This window comes from Hyperolius riggenbachi, chromosome 8, assembly GCF_040937935.1.
Source record: "Hyperolius riggenbachi isolate aHypRig1 chromosome 8, aHypRig1.pri, whole genome shotgun sequence".
In the NCBI taxonomy this organism is placed as follows: Eukaryota; Metazoa; Chordata; class Amphibia; order Anura; family Hyperoliidae; genus Hyperolius; species Hyperolius riggenbachi.
Genome location: NC_090653.1, coordinates 34,116,375 through 34,129,490, shown reverse-complemented (window position 1 = coordinate 34,129,490; position 13,116 = coordinate 34,116,375).

The following is a 13,116-nucleotide window of genomic DNA, read 5'->3' as shown; positions in this document are numbered from 1 at the left end:
ATTTGGTGCCTCGGTAAGGTAGACTGGCTAGGGCCGTGTGAGAACCCATAACTGCTGCCTCGAGAGCCGTGGCAGGGTTATCGGGAGAGCGGGAGAACCATCACCGGGCGGTAACTAATATAGCGGCCCAATAGTAAAATTTGAATACAGGGAGACCAATCCCGCCCGCTTCCTTTGGCAGCTGCAGGGTTTTAAGTGCAATTCTAGGAGTTTTGGCATCCCAAAGGCATGAAGAAATGGAGGAGTCTATTTATTTAAAGTTTTTGTTTGGAATAGTGACTGGAGAGTTACGGAATATGTAGGTGAATTTAGGGAGAAGGTTCATCTTTATTGCATTGGCCCTACCGAGTAGGGTAAGCGGGAGATTACGCCACGCCTTGCATTTGTCCCTGAGGAGTTCTAGGGCAGGAGTTAAGTTTAGTTTCTGGAAGTCAAGAACATTAGTTGTTAACCTGATCCCCAGGTACTTTATTTCTGACACCCAAGCTAATTGGGATTGTTTACCAGGTGGGGGAGGAGCCGGATCGATGGGGAGGACTAGGGACTTGGACCAATTAATCTTCAGGCCTGAGAACTGGCCAAATCTCTGTATAACCTCAAGGGACATCTCCAGGGAGGGACCAGGATCATTTAAATAAAGTAGCAGGTTATCTGCATATAAGGAGATTTTTTCTTGAGTTTTCCCCACTCTCAGGCCTTTAATCTCGCTGTCAGTTCTAATCTGAATAGCCAGGAGCTCTATTGCCAGTGCAAAGAGGGAGGGAGACAGGGGGGCAACCCTGCCTCGTCCCCCTGCCCAGGTTGAAGGGAGTTGAGACAAGCAGTTTGGTTTTGACCCTAGCCACTGGGGAGTGGTACAGCACCTGGATCCATTTTATAAATTTAGGCCCAAAGCCAAAGCGTCGCAGGACCTCAAAAAGATACGTCCATTCCACTGAGTCGAACGCTTTTTCAGCGTCGAGGGAAGCAATCACTCTCGAGCCGCAGTTGTTATGTTGTATGCTAAGATTTGTCATTAACCGTCTAATATTAATGTCGGTTCCTTTCCCGGGAATGAAACCAGACTGGTCGGGGTGAATAAGAGTTGATAAAACCCTATTCACTCTAAAAGATAATATTTTAGCAAGTAATTTGTAATCTATATTTAGGAGTGAGATAGGTCTATACGACGAGCACTTGGTAGGGTCTTTGCCTGGCTTTGGAATAATAACTATCAGCGCTTCGGCCATTGAGTTTGGAAGAGGTTTATCTGAATGTGGAAGATGAAATACCTGGAGCAAGCGGGGGCAAAGTATTCCCCTGTGTTTTTTGAAAAATTCTAGTGGGAGGCCGTCAGTACCAGGTGATTTGTTTGTTGGCATTAGATCCAGGGCTATATCCAACTCCTCCCTGGAGATGTCCCCATCCAGGAATTCCCTCTCAGAGGGAGATAATGTAGGGAAATGGATACCATTAAGAAATTCAGATAGCATAGCATCAGAATATTGAGCAGAGGATGCATACAAGGTCGTATAATAGTCCCTAAAGAGCTGATTTATCACCAGAGCATCATGGACAGGGCGATCATTATTGTCAACAATTGTTGAGATATGTGGGATAAATCTTTCCTGACCTATGAGGTGAGCTAACAGCCTACCCGTATTGTTCCCTTGTTCGTAAATACGAACTGCTTTAAGCTTGAGAGCTGACTGCGCAAAGTTAGTTTGTTTAGCTTTAAGAGTGGAGAGGGCTGATTGCCATTTGGAGTAGGAATCTCGGGTTCGGGTGGATATACAGATTACCTCCGCTTTTTTAGCAGCCTCTTCCGCGTTAGCGAGCAGCATTCTAGTTTGGTCTCTAGCGTATTTGATGCCTGCAGTAAATGAGCCTCGGACAACGGCCTTGTATGCATCCCACACTACACTAGTTGCGACTGGCTCTTCATTTTCTCGCCAATATTTCTGGAGAGGGACCTTAGTCACCTCTTCCACGAACGCGTTATCTAACCATTTGGAAGAGAGCTTCCAGACAGGCCTGGATTGGGGGCTCTCTGTTTAAGAGCTAGCTCCAGAGGGGCGTGGTCCGAGAAGCCTCTAGGGAGAAGCCTAAGGCTAGACATCCCCGGAGCCAGGTCAGGGGAAGAGAGAAACATGTCAATTCTTGAGAGGGTTTGGTGTGTAGTTGAATGACACGTAAAGCCACCATCATTAGGAAAGCGTTCCCTCCAAAGATCCACTAGACCCAGAGATTCAATCCAGTGTTTGAGTACTAAGGAGTCTCTGTTAGAGGGTGAAAGTCTGTCCTTCTGGGGTGAAATCACCATGTTGAAGTTTCCGCATAGCAGGGTCTTGCATGGGGGCCATTTATTAATATGCTCCAATATATCTTGCAGTATTTGAATATCCGCTGGAGGTGGAAGGTATAGACCTATTATATTCATCTCCATGCCATGCACCTTGGCGTGAATTATTACATATCTACCAAAAGTATCTATTTTTAGATGAAGCAATTGGAACGGGCACTTTTTGTGGACTAAAATAGATACGCCACGCGCATAGTTTGAGAAAGTAGAGGAGTAGTATGCGGAGATAAAGGGTTTTTTAAGTGATAGGACCCTGCTACCGGTGAGGTGAGTCTCCAGAAGGACAGCAATGTCCGGCTGGTAATTTTGCATAAAGGAGAATACAAGGGCCCTTTTTATCTTATCATTTAGGCCTCTGACATTCCAGAGGATCACTTTCATTTCAGCTGGAACCTGAGACATTGCAAATTAATGAGAATACAATATACCAAGCATATGATAGACATTTGGGGAGGGAAAAACCCTGGGTGCTCTGAGCTGCTGCAGTCAAAGAACAGTACAAACATATAAACAGTTAACATCATATTTACAACCCATGAGGATCTGGGCCTCATCCTCATTTCCTGAAGCCCTATCCCACCCTGCCCCCACTGTCTAACTAGCTGAAGCTTTAACCCCTAACTATGCTAAACTAAGGTGGCTTTGCACTTCTAGAAGTACAGACCGGCCGTGTACTGAAGGCGGCGGTGGAAGTGGGAAGGAGGCCTCGGACCTCTTCTCTCCTTAAAGAGGGCAGCAGTCCAACCGGTGAGGGAAAGGCAACTGCCGGGGTGCAGATGAATAGGAAGGGTGGTAGGAGCCCGTAGAGACTATAACAGTACAGTTATGTGTGAGCATGTCCGTCCAGAAGCTGGAATTCGGAAAGGAATAGCCTAAGTGCTGGGCCCTGAGGACAGGGAGTCAAAGGGTAGAGGGACTGCATACAGTACTCACTGTGACCCTGGCAGGGAATAGAGAGTCCGAGAGGGCCGGGCCGCCAGGCCGGAGAAGCAATAGTGCTACACTCATTCTCCCCCATCAAGCCCGAAGGGTGTCCAGCCAGGCCGAGGCGGTGTCGGGGGTGTTAAAGAAGCGGGTAGATTCTCCGTCTTGCACTCTCAGGCGCGCCAGAAAAAGCATGGCGTAGGGTAATTCTTTCTTACGGAGCCAAGATTTCACCAATTCGAAAGTTTTCCTCCTTTTCTGGGTCTCCGGGGCGAAGTCTGGAAAGAACATCAGGCGGGAATTCTCATAGTGGATGTCTTGTAGTTTCCTGGCCTCGCGGAGGACTGCGTCCCTGTCTTGGAAGTTAAGCAGCTTAAATATGAAGGGACGAGCTGGAGAGCCAGGAGGGAGAGGTTTGGACGGTATGCGGTGTGCCCGCTCTACCACAAAGCAGGAGGAGAAGACGGCCTCAGGCATGAGGCGTCTAAGTAGGGACGTGATGAAAGGCACAGGCTCGTCTCCCTCGCATCCCTCCGGGAGGCCCATTATGCGAATATTGCTGCGCCTGTTGCGATTTTCAGAATCTTCGATCCTGTCTTCCAGGCGCTTAACTTTCTTTACCAGGTCGGCCGAGGTCGCCGTCTGGATAGCCTGGGAGTCTTCAATGTTGCTTATGCGTTGCTCTGCCTGGGTGACTCGGTCTCAGATAGTGGAGACATCTTGGCGCAAAGTCATCATCTGAGATTGTAAGTAATCTATTTTGGTGCCCAGGGTGTCGCTTGTTGAGCTGATAAGATCTTTGCAAGCTGTGATAGCCGCCATGAGTTGGGTGAAGTCGGGTTGTTCCTCTGCCGCCATCGGGGCTGCAGTTTGTGTAGCCTTCACTTTTGCTGAGGGTAAGATGGCGCTGGTCTGAATGCCTCGTGACTTGGCTGTTTTTGATTTCTTCTCCGACTGGTCCGCACCGGTCCCTCCCTTCGACATAATCACCTCACCGGTATCAGGAGTTGCTCCACCGGCAGACAGGATATTTCCAAGGGTATAGATTAGGATTTATAGCCGGGTAGGAGAGGGAAGATCAGGAGCTCCGAGGACTAGCGACCGCTCAGTCTGCGTGCATAGCCACGCCCCCCTCCACCATGGATTTTAACTATCACCTGTATGCAGATGACACCCCCAGATCTACCTCCACACCCCTAATATATCCACCGCTACCATGGACAAGGTCTCCTCCTGCTTATCAGCCATCTCCTCCTGGATGTCCGCTAGGTTCCTGAAACTAAATCTAGACAAAACGGAATTTATGATCTTCCCACCCTGGCCATCCATGAACCTCCCAGATGTGCATGTCACTGTTAACCACACTACCATTCACCCTACCTCTCAAGCCTGCTGTCTGGGTGTCACCCTGGACTCCGCACTCTCCTTCACTCCAAAAATCATCCAAAACCTCACAAAGTCCTGCAACTTCCACCTTTGTAACATCTGTAAGATTTGCCCTTTCCTGACCTCTGCCACCACCAAACTCCTCATCCATGCTCTCATAATTTCCCGCCTTGATTACTGCAATGCCCTTCTGTCTGGTCTCCCTATGTCCCGAATAGCCTCACTGCAGTCCATCATGAATGCGGCAGCCAGAATTATCCCCTCCTCCCATCGCTCCACCACGGCGGCTCCCCTCCTTGAATCCCTCTCCACTGGCTTCCTATCCAGTCCAGAATCAGATTCAAGATACCGTGTCCGACCTACAAATCTGTCCACAAAACCTGTCCAACCTACATTTCCGATCTCAGAGGTACACACCTAGCCGCTCACTCAGCTCTTCCAAAGAACTTCGCCTGACCCCCCCCCCCCCCACATCACCCAGTCCCATGCACGCCTCCAGGACTTCTCAAGAGCTGCTCCAACACTATGGAACTCACTACCTCCACCCATTAGGGCAGCCCCCTCCTTTAACATCTTGAAGAAGGCCCTCAAAACTCACCTTTTCACTCTGGCCTATCACCCCTCACAATTGCTCTAATCTCACAGCTGAACTCTGGTCCCCTACCTCTCGTGTCCCTACCTCTCCCTCTTTGGGCAGGGTTCTCCTCCTTTTGTGTCCTACCTGATCATGCACCTCCATTACTGTGCACCCATGCTATGCATCTGAGTGAACCTAACTTGCCTAATCTCCATGCTCCATCCAGTGACTAAGCATTACCTTGTACTCATACTGTGCTGCATGATCTGTTTTTCTTATATTCCTGTATTGTCATATTGCTGTATGTCACCTCTAAATATTGTCTGTAACCTAAATTAATATCCAGCGCTGCGTAACATGTTGGCGCTTTATAAATACAATAAATACAATAAATAAATAATAATGTAACGATCGGTGAAGCACAGAGAGAATCTGATTACCGGTGATCTGCAGTATCACTGGGAATACAGATATATACCAGATTATATGTGATCTGCAGTATCACCGATAATCCGATATACAAGCTAACCTCTGTTCACCTGAGTAGAGTGTAGTGCTTGGTGTAACAGTAACACTTAGAGGACCAGGCCTCAGTGCAGCAAGGAGTACTGCACAGATTCCTTCCGCAGACCTGAGCTCTCCAAGACGGGAGGAGTCAGACTGACAGTAGGAAGGTTTGTCTGAAAGTGACCCTCAGGAGGAAGGATCGCTAACAGAGCGAGGAACCGCCTCCAACGGTAAGGTAGGTTCTCGAGGTCGGACAAGCCAGGTCGTACACACACGGACAGATACAGTACAAGATCAGAAGACAAAGGCGGAGTCAAAGTACAGGCAGGGTTCGGCAACGGGGTATCAGATATATCGAGGTACAGAATCAGGAGGCAGAAGCGGAGTCTAGGAACAAGCCGGGGTTCGGCAATAGAGTATCAGAAGTATCGAGGTACAAGATCAGAGTTCAGGGGAATAGATAAGGCAGGCAAAGGTCATAACAGATAATCACAATCAAACTAGTACTTTAGCTATCAACAGAATCTAGCTAAGTGTAGGATTACAGCTCCAGCTGGTCCCGGCACACTTACGGATCTGACTACGGATCTGGGTGCTCCCACGTATGTGATAAGTGAACAGCCAGCAGTATATATACCCAAGGACCTTTCCAGGACCTCCCTAATTGCTGGACCAATGAAAGTTGTGGAAAATGTCAGCTGACCAGCCTGGTCAGTTGACTCACTTCTGACTGTTATATAAGCTCTGTCTCTGCGCGCGCGCGCGTGTCACTCTGAATCCTGGTGGACTATCAGTCCCAGCCATACTAAAGCTGTCTTGCAATGTATCTTGAGAACCGCGTGCGGGGGCCGCCTCCAAAGCGGATTCCGCCATTCTCAATGCGGATTCCGCCGTTCCAAATGCGGATTCCGCCGCTCTGCCTGAGCGGCTTGCGGCGGTTTTTCCGCGTTGAGACGCGCTGCTGGACGTGGAAACAGCCGCCTCACCTCGAGAGACGGCGGCTTTTCCGCGTTTCCTCACAGTACCCCCCCCCCCCCCGAGGAGTGGACTCCGGACAACTCCCACCAGGTTTCTCGGGATGTAAGGCATGAAATTCCCTCCTTAACTCGTCCGCATGCATACGCTTCCCTGGTACCCATTGCCTCTCCTCAATGCTGTACCCTTTCCAATGTATGAGATACTGTACTGAGTTTTGTACAGTACGTGAATCTACAATCTTCTCCACCTCATATTTGGGTTGGGCATCTACCAACACAGGAGGAGGAGGAGTGGGACCCACCTGGACTGCTGGTTTAAGAAGAGATACATGGAAGGACCTTACTTCCCGCATGCTGGTGGGAAGATCAACGGTATATGTAACATCGTTGATTTTCCTGGCAACCGGGAATGGGCCCACAAACCTGGGACCAAGTTTGTCAGAAGGTTGTCTCAGGGTCAAGTGACGTGTGGATACCCAGACCAAGTCTCCTGGTCGGAACCTCCACTCCACTGAGCGTCTTTTGTCAGCTTGATCCTTCTGACTCAGAAATGCCTTTTCCAGGTTACTTCTTACCGTCCCCCAAAGGTCCCTAAATGACTTTTGCCAGAGCTCCATGGCTGGGAACGGAGTGGAGACCACAGGTAATGGGGAAAATTTGGGTGATCTCCCTGTCACTACCTGAAAGGGAGAAAATCCGGAGGACGAGTTTTTTAAATTATTCTGAGCAAACTCCGCGAAGGGCAAGAATCTGACCCAATCGTCTTGCGCCTCTGCAACATAACACCTCAAAAACTGTTCTAAGGACTGGTTTATCCTCTCAGTCTGGCCATTTGTCTGAGGATGATAACCTGATGAGAATGATAGCTTTATGCCCATGAGTTGGCAAAAAGCCTTCCAAAATCGGGAAACAAATTGGACTCCCCTATCTGAGACTATGTCTTCAGGAATGCCGTGCAATCGGAAGACATGAATGATAAATAACTCGGCCAATTCCTGAGCCGAGGGGAGTCCTTTCAATGGCACAAAGTGGGCCATTTTGCTAAAGCGGTCAACTATGACCCAAATGACCGCCATGCCTTCAGATCTGGGAAGCTCACCCACAAAATCCATGGAGAGGTGGGTCCACGGCTCACTCGGGGTGGGCAAAGGCTGCAAGGTACCGACAGGTGCCAGCCGGGAGGGTTTGCTCCTGGCACATATCGTACACTCCCTCACGTATTCCTTGCAATCTGCTGCCAGTGAAGGCCACCAGGCGCATCTGGCCACCAGATCCTGTGTTCTAGATGCCCCTGGATGCCCAGCATTCTTATGCGCATGGAACATCTCCAGTACCTGGAGACGAAATGGCAGAGGAATGAACAAAACCCCTGCGGGCTTCCCTTCCGGGATGTCCTGCTGAAAGGGAATCAAAGTCTCCTTCCAGTCCTCCCAAGTTCCAGTTGCTGCCAGTATCAACCTCTGGGGAACAATGGTCTCTGGAACGGAGGGCTGTGCTGCCTCTGACTCAAAACACCTGGATAACGCATCCGCCTTATCATTCTTGCTACCCGGAGTGTACGTAATAATGAAACTAAACCTAGAGAAAAATAACGACCATCGAGCTTGGCGAGGGCTCAACCTCGATGTACTCTAGGTTTTTGTGATCGGTGTAAACCGTGATGGTATGCTCAGCTCCCTCTAACCAATGTCGCCATTCCTCGAAAGCCAACTTATGGCCAAGAGCTCCCTGTTGCCTATATCGTAGTTCTTTTCTGCAGGGGAGAACCTCCGAGAAAAGTAAGCACACGGGTGCATTCTACCCTGCAAACCTGACCGCTGAGACAGCACAGCCCCCACCCCAACCTCCGAAGCATCCACCTCAACAATAAACGGGAAAGACGTATCCACATGTCTGAGGATGGGTGCTGAACAGAATAGGCCCTTTAGGGTGGCAAACGCCCGTAAAGCTTCAGGAGACCAGTGAGTGGTATCCGCCCCTTTTTTAGTAAGACTGGTAAGGGGGGAAATGACCGTGGAGTACCCCTTTATGAATCTCCTATAATAGTTGGCGAAACCAAGAAAACGTTGGAGGGACTTTAACCCAACCGGCTGAGGCCACTCCAGAACTGCGGAGACCTTGGCAGGATCCATAGACAGGCCCGTGGTGGAAATTATGTACCCCAGGAAAGCAACAGAAGTTACCTCAAAAATACATTTTTCAAGTTTTGCGTACAAGGAGTTCTGCCTTAACTGATTCAACACAAACCTCACATGGGTTCTATGTTCAGAGAGGTTGTTGGAGAAGATAAGGATATCGTCAAGGTAGACTAGAACAAATTTCCCCAACACCTCCCTGAAGACCTCATTGATAAGTTCCTGGAAAACGGCCGGGGCATTACATAGCCCGAAGGGCATTACCAGGTACTCATAATGCCCGTCTGGTGTATTAAAGGCCGTTTTCCACTCATCGCCCTTTCTTATGCGTATGAAGTTGTACGCGCACCGCAAATCCAGTTTGGAAAAGATCTTGGCATCGGTGATTTGAGTGAACAAATCGTCTATCAGAGGCAGCGGATAGCGATTCTTCACTGTAATCTTATTAAGGCCGCGATAATCAATGCAGGGTCGCAGGGCTTCGTCGTTCTTTTTAACAAAAAAGAAACCTGCCCCAGCGGGTGACCGAGACGGGCGAATGAAGCGCTTGGCCAGATTTTCATGGATATAATCCTGCATGGCCAATTTTTCGGGCCCCGACAAATTGTACAAATGGCCCCGGGGGGGGTACACAACCTGAACGGAGATCAATGGGACAGTCGAAAGGGCGATGTGGGGGTAGTTTGTCAGCTGCTTTGGGACAGAAAACATCGGCATATTCAGAGTACTGGTCTGGCACACCTCCCACCTGAATTCTGGTTTGCCCCAATGTCAACTTTCCCAAACACCGTCGAAAACAATGAGGTGACCAGGTAGTTAACTGACCCGTGGCCCAGTCTATTTGAGGTGAATGGGTTTGCAGCCACGGCATGCCTAGGATAATAGTGGAGGTAGACATATGTAACACAAAAAACTGTAACTGTTCCCCATGCAGTACCCCTATGGTGACCTTCACCTCCGGGGTCTGTGACAGTGGGCGATCCCGTTGCAGAGGGGAATCGTCCACTGCCGTGACCTGAATGGGGGGACTCACTGGAGTGAGGGGAATACCCAACTCCTGAGCAAATTCAAGGTTCATAAAATTAGCCGCTGAGCCAGAATCAATAAACGCTTCAGTGGCTACTGACTTATTCTCCCATGTGATCGTACAGGGGAGAAGCAATTTATTCTCTTTAAGGGGTGAAAATTGTGTGCCTAGGGTGTCACCCCCCCACTACTCCTAGGCAAACTCGTTTCCCGACTTGTTAGGGCAGTTTCGCACCCTATGCCCTGCTTCTGCACAGTACAGGCATAGTTGTTCCATCATTCTCCGCCTTCGCTCCACCTGGGTCAATTTCGATCGACCAATCTGCATTGGTTCGGGTGGAGGCAAGGCCGGAGAGGATGAGACAGACGGAGATGGCGTTACTAAGGGTGCAGCGGAGGGTGCCGCATAGGATGTCACCCTTACACGGTGACTGCCCCGAATTTGCCTCTGATGGCGTAATCGACGGTCGACTCGAATGGCCGATGTGATGGCCTCATCGACTGTCCTGGGCTCGGGCAAAGTTAACATTAAATCGGAGACCTCCTCCGACAACCCAGACAAGAAATAATCCATCAGGGCAAAATTGTCAAATCTGGCGGTGACTGACCATCTGCGGAATTCTGCCGCGTAATCCTCGACTGAGCCTCTGCCTTGCTGCAAAAGTTTGAGCTTGCGCTCAGAGGTTGCTGCAAGGTCAGGGTCGTCGTATATCACGGCCATGGCCTTAAAAAATTCCTCTACCGAAGTCAGAGCTGTATCAGTGGGAGGCAGATTGTATGCCCAGGTCTGGGAGTCACCGGTTAACAATGTTTTAATAAAAATGACCCGTTGGGTCTCAGTCCCCGAGGATCGGGGTCTCAACTCGAAGTATGACAACACTCTACTCTTAAAATTCCGTAAGTCAGACTTGTGGCCGGAAAATGTATCAGGTACAGGCATACGTATGTCATCACTAGGAGAAGATCGCACCGAATCAACTGACGTCTGAAGGGTTTGCACAGAGCCTTTTAGGGCATCAATTAAGGCTTTGTGCTGGCCCAGTGCTTGATGGATAGTATCCACCGAAGTGGCAAGCACAGTCAGAGGGTCAGCGCGTGCATCCATCAGTTTATTGGTCTGGCGTTCTGTAACGATCGGTGAAGCACAGAGAGAATCTGATTACCGGTGGTCTGCAGTATCACTGGGAATACAGATATATACCAGATTATATGTGATCTGCAGTATCACCGATAATCCGATATACAAGCTAACCTCTGTTCACCTGAGTAGAGTGTAGTGCTTGGTGTAACAGTAACACTTAGAGGACCAGGCCTCAGTGCAGCAAGGAGTACTGCACAGATTCCTTCCGCAGACCTGAGCTCTCCAAGACGGGAGGAGTCAGACTGACAGTAGGAAGGTTTGTCTGAAAGTGACCCTCAGGAGGAAGGATCGCTAACAGAGCGAGGAACCGCCTCCAACGGTAAGGTCGGTTCTCGAGGTCGGACAAGCCAGGTCGTACACACACGGACAGCTACAGTACAAGATCAGAAGACAAAGGCGGAGTCAAAGTACAGGCAGGGTTCGGCAATGGGGTATCAGATATATCGAGGTACAGAATCAGGAGGCAGAAGCGGAGTCTAGGAACAAGCCGGGGTTCGGCAATAGAGTATCAGAAGTATCGAGGTACAAGATCAGAGTTCAGGGGAATAGTCAAGGCAGGCAAAGGTCATAACAGATAATCACAATCAAACTAGTACTTTAGCTATCAACAGAATCTAGCTAAGTGTAGGATTACAGCTCCAGCTGGTCCCGGCACACTTGCGGATCTGACTACGGATCTGGGTGCTCCCACGTATGTGATCGCAACGCCAGACAAGGAACAAGTGAACAGCCAGCAGTATATATACCCAAGGACCTTTCCAGGACCTCCCTAATTGCTGGACCAATGAAAGTTGTGGAAAATGTGAGCTGACCAGCCTGGTCAGCTGACTCACTTCTGACTGTTATATAAGCTCTGTCTCTGCGCGCGCGCGCGTCACTCTGAATCCTGGTGGACTATCAGTCCCAGCCATACTAAAGCTGTCTTGCAATGTATCTTGAGAACCGCGTGCGGGGGCCGCCTCCAAAGCGGATTCCGCCGTTCTCAATGCGGATTCCGCCGTTCCCAATGCGGATTCCGCCGTTCCCAATGCGGATTCCGCCGCTCTGCCTGAGCGGCTTGCGGCGGTTTTTCCGCATTGAGACGCGCTGCTGGACGCGGAAACAGCCGCCTCACCTCGAGAGACGGCGGCTTTTCCGCGTTTCCTCACAAATAATAAATAAATAATCCGTGATTGGGGTATCTGAGCACTTCTGGTCTTGAGGGCCACTTTTAATGACATCATGGGGCCTGATGTGGAGGGTGTTGAAGTGGAGGAGGTTGTGCTTGGCCGAGCAGATAATGTAAAAGGAAGAATTCATACATATCTGGGGCTTTCTCCTGATGAACCAGAACTCCTAGGCATGTGTAAGCAAAACAGAATAAATAGGCACTGGGAAATTTGGGTGCACCAATTTGTTGCCATAGGCCAGAGATGGCTGAGCTTGGCACTCCAGCTGTTGAGGAACTACAAGTCCCATGAGGCATTGCAATACTCTGGCAGCTCTAAGCATAATTCGGGGAGGCAGAGGCATGATGGAATTTATAGTTTTGTCACAGCTGGAGTTCCAAGGTTAGCCATCACTGGCATAGGCTCAGGCCCGGATTTACATCACAGGAGGCTATAGGCACAGATGTCCTGGCACCCTAGACTTCACCCTCCATGAATCTACAAACACCCACTGAACTGCATTGCAAGTGTGCTGGCTGTCCCAGCTGTCACTTCCCCCTTATTTCCCTTGCCCATTACAGGTAGCTACACTCTGCTAAGGACTCTGCATAGTGAAGGATGGAGGAAGGCATTAGGTGAGGGGAGTCAGATGCGTTTCCATAATAAGACGCCTGTAGGCACGTGCCTACAGTGCCTTATGGTAAATCCAACCCTACATAGGCTGTAATGTGAATGACTGCTATAACGGCACTCAGAAGGTAATTTGGACGCCGGCAAAAGACGGAGTTCAGATTATTTTTAAAACTGTGTAATTCTGCTGCCACTATTAGCTGTGTCCTGGAGGGGGAATAGCATTTTAATGCCGCTGGGACTTTTGCAGGAACAGGATGAGCCATTTTTCAGTTTCACCCTGTGCCCAAATTCCCCAGCACTGTTTTACATGTAGGAGTTTGT